The sequence below is a fragment of the Acanthopagrus latus genome, chromosome 20, assembly GCF_904848185.1.
Source record: "Acanthopagrus latus isolate v.2019 chromosome 20, fAcaLat1.1, whole genome shotgun sequence".
Lineage (NCBI taxonomy): Eukaryota > Metazoa > Chordata > Actinopteri > Spariformes > Sparidae > Acanthopagrus > Acanthopagrus latus.
This window is the reverse complement of record NC_051058.1, coordinates 4,628,046-4,632,848: the sequence shown is the minus strand read 5'-3', so window position 1 is coordinate 4,632,848 and position 4,803 is coordinate 4,628,046.

The window sequence follows — 4,803 nt, the reverse complement described above, 5'->3', positions numbered from 1 at the left end:
TAACCTGATATACCCCTGTGACCTCGCTATTACCCCCAACCCACTGACTCACGCTGGCACTGATACCCCTCGAAAGTCCTTAATTTCCTCTCTTGTCCCACTAACTTTTCACTCCTGCCCTCCCATTCGCCCTTGTACTCCAAACCTGACCTGAGTCCTTTCATGGTTTTTTGGCAGCCCTTTAATTGTTTCTGTACAGCAACCCCACCCCCACCACCATTCCTCCACTTACAACGCCTCCTCTCTTTCTCCCTCGTTGTCTTCCCTCCCTCCCTACCTTTCACTTGTCCTCTGGAAGCTTTGTGGAGTGGAGATTTTGGTCATGTGAGGTGACTGCTGTGTCCTGTGCCAAGCATGCAGGCTGGCGCCACTGGCATAAAAGCGAAACAGAACCCCCAAAAATACACGCTGACACACACACACACACACTCTTAAGCACTACACTAAGACGTGCACTGTGATTTTAAAGTGGTAATCCTTGAGATCCCCTTGTTTTTACTTTGGCAACATATCTGGTGGTAGTGGTCTTTACGGTGGTGATTTGGTGAGAGGTGTCCGTGCCCAGGGCCCAACTCCAGATCTTAGCCAGTGTGTTGATCAAGGGCACCGATTGGAGAATCAATCTAATATCCATGTTTTGATGGTCCGGAAACGCAACCCAGGTCCTTCGTGTTGTGAGGCAACAGTGCCACTGCGTTACTACTGAAATAACACAATTGTGTCATGGTCTTATATCTGGAAATGCCATGCTCTCACAAAATATGGCGCTTATGCTTCAAATTCATCAAAAAAAAACCCATAAGCGAATTCAAGTCTCTTTCCACAGCTCAAATCAGCATTGAGCAAAATAATCCAAAGGTTTATATCGCCTTGTGTGAGGACAAAATCTCTGCAGTATGTACACATTAATGGTCGCAAACAGTGTACGCATGGCATGGCACACATGGCATGGCATGGCATGGCAGACTAGATGGCTGTAGCCAACGCAGAAACCAGACTGAACCCTGACCACTGACTGAGCCGGAAGTCCCCGGCCCTTAGAGTCTGGGCACACCATTGGATTTAAACACTATTTTGTTGCATCAGTCAGCAAAAGCATCACCCCAAGCAAATACAGTCACCCCTCAAGAAAATCAAAGACTATTAAAGAATCGCGGCAAGTTAAATAGTTCCAAGTTAAATTTACTTTAGATTTTAGGTGTCAAACAAGATTAAATAACTCGTTGAGATGGATTTTTGTTTTGCAGCACAGGCTCTTTTGGATAATACTGTAATGGAGCGGGGAGGTGGGTCCAGCAAGGTTAAAAAAAAGAAAGAAAAAGAATGAGCGTAAGGAGTGAGAGATGGAGATGAACATGGGAACGAGGGAACTGACGGGATGAGCGAGGGATTTCTGGGTTTAAGAGCTTTGCTGCGCTTTAACACGAGCAAATTATTCAGAGCCGGCAAACAATGGAGCCCTGAGACATGGAGGACTCAACTGAGATCAACACCATGCAGGAATTAATGAAGTTCTCCACCAACACACAGCACAGAGATTTGATAGTCTGGAAGCTCGAGACGCTCTCCTAATTGTGTTTTGACAAAAACAGAAACGTCACATTCTTCATTTTCCAATTACTGATGGAGACCAGCTGAATCTTGACCGTTTTGTCATGTAATTTACAAAAGATGTATTAAAACATTTGTCACTCTGCTGAATGATAATTGTTATTCTATTAACATTTCGCTAAGACATTTAGTACCTCATGAATGTCAAACACAAAATGTCAGAAGATTACTAGTTCAACAAGCAGTGATGGAATGGAACTATGTACATTTACTCAAGCGCTGTCATTTTCGAGCCGCTTGTACTTGACTTGAGTTTTGCCATTTGCTCCTACGTAATACTTCATACTAATCACTCCATTACGCTTTGGATACGCTTTGGATACACTATAACTTTGTTACTAGTTACTTTGCAGATTGAATGCTGCATCGGAGCCGCAGTAGCATATTTTAAAATGTAGTTACGGGCAAAAAAAGGAGGGGGAAAAAAGATGCTAGCTGTCAGATCCAATAATCCACTTGGCTGATAATTGGTCGATCCTTAGTATACAATATGTACAATGCATACATATGATTACATATATGTAATTTACTTTTACTTGTACTCTTTATACTTTAATAAAGTACATTTATTGCCAGTAAAATACTTAAGCACACTTGATCAGTCACTACTATTAATATATGAGGTGTATGAGATGACTGTCATGTACCTCTTATAGCAGATTACCAGCAATAACAACCACCAACCCTGGTAAAATAAGTAGTGAGATCCATAACTGAAGGAAAAATTGGCCAAAATTGAAAATAAATAAATAAATAAATACTATGACAGGTGAAAGTCAAGTCTGTTCACACTTAAAGCTGCACTCATCAATAATTTCAGATCACGACTGGATAAAAGGACTGTGCGTGAAATGGGCTCTTCTGTAGTGACGACCCCACAGAGAACTGACTCAGCTCCTCTCGGTTCTACTGAGCCTTTAGCGCTTTTTAGTTCATTGTCTTGTTATGCTCACATCAAGCAGTCTTGTTCCAGCCCCAGCAGGCAGCTAATCAAAATGCACAGTGTGTCATTCCAATTATCCCAGTATCAATCAAAACAGTGACTGCATCCGAATGTCTGGACGTGCCTGCTGCTGAGGGCTGTAGACACCCACAATGAATCCGTTCAACAAGGTCCCCACAACTGGACTGCTCTGCAGACTTCCAGAGTCCATTTGGGTTGTACCCTTCACTTGACTTTAAAGAGTTCATTACCCACAGTTCATTGCGATGTGGACGCGATGTTGTAGTTTTTCCAACTGCCAATTGTTAAATCTGTTAAACTTATTACAAATGCATAAAACAGTTACTTCATTAAAACAATACTTTAGTCACGAAGGACAGAAGTGATATTCAGCCACATTATGATACTGAAATACATGGAAGTACAGGGTACAGAGTGAGTCACAATGCATTTTGCTATTATAGTCTTCAGGCCCGTCTATCAGCAGCCTAATAGCCTTGCAGTCTCATGCTCTCAGACACTTGGCGTGTTTAAGGTCAACAAGTCACAGCATGTACAAACGCTGATGAAAGTCTATCTGACGTCGCTCAGGCAAAAATGTTCAAATATGCAAACGATTAATTGATCGGTCAGCTCAGCACTTATTTAAAGTACTTGGAGTAAAAGTACTTCTAATGTGGTATTTTCATACAGCAACATCATTATGTAAACGTATGTCATGTATTACTGCAAAACATGTACTTTCCACCACTGACAAAAAAAATAATTCTAGTTTAAAAGACCAATCACTGGCGTCCCCCTGCCCTGACACGGCATTATGCAATTAGCAGCACCGATTTACATCAGTAAATTATGTCACAGAGATTTATCAGATCAAGGTGGATCAACTCCACTGTGCCAAAAATACATGTTCTGTTTGAGTTTACCCTCCATACTGCTCTAATCTGAAGCTAAATCAGATGTATTCTTTAGGACTCGGATGTGTACACTGCTCTGTCGGCTGCTTATAAGGACTGTGTAACATAGGTGATCGATCATGTATTGATATCTCTCTCTCTCTCTCTCTCTCTCTCTCTGTCTCTGTCTCACACACACACACACACGCGCGCGCGCGCTGTGCCTTCCTGGTCTGCCAGCACCCTGATTAAACTTCTAAAGCAGATTGCATAATACACACAACAGAAGCGGGGCAGTGGAGATTTAGAACAGCAGCCTCCCACACTCTCTTTCTCCCTCTCTCCCTCTCTCTCTCTCTCTCTCCCTCTCTCTGATGAAGGGATTGCATAAGGAAGGAGAAGGGATGGATTCAGGTCACGGTGGCTCTGGGAGCCAGTGTGAGTGATTAGACCAGACACACTCAGGCAACTGGAGCTTGCTCCCTGTCTGGAGAGGAGGGATGGAGGAAAGTAAAGGAGAAACAGACGGAGCAGAGGCCGGCCTTCCAGGCTGTCAACCCACTCCACTCCACCTGTTCTATTCCTGACCAGCCTGTGTGCTGCTCCAAAAATAAAACACTATGAAGGGGTGGGTGAGCACTTGCATTTGCAGCAGCAGCACTCCTCCTCCTCCTCCTCCTCCTCCTCCTCCTCCTCCTCCCCTAAAAACACACACACACACACACACACACACAATGTACACACACGTACTACTCATTTTCTCAACAAACTCAAATGTGTAGATGTAAAACTCATCAATAGAATAAAACAAACATATCCAAATGTGCACCTGAAGGGCACATTTGACAAGGACAATCCAAAATGAGAAAATCATACACATAAAAGATTTAGTAGGTGCAGCTTATTTCACTGACAGTTTACCCACAATTTTACCACTGTTACATGTCGTTTTCACATGATTTATTTAGTTTAATTGAAGCTTAGTGGGTATTTATACTCAGATGTCTGTTTTAATCTGCTTAAAGGAGCTGACCACACAAAAGTAGATTCTCCTTGCAACGAGTGACATATGGTATGATTTTTTTTATTATCATTATTTGTTTGTTTTCAACTTCACTGATTCACAAGTGTGTCAGTCCTTACATACTTTGGAAGTGCAACCAAACAGCTTACCAAGTCTCATCAGCTGCATGAGACTGAATTTTAGAAAATTAAAGAATCTTTTTTTTCTTAGTCATAAATGAATGGCAACTACAACCAGTTGTTTCACATGGTTGAAGGTATTACTGATACCATTCAGCCACTAAATGCAATATCTCATCTTCCCCCTTCAATTGCATCCACATCACAACA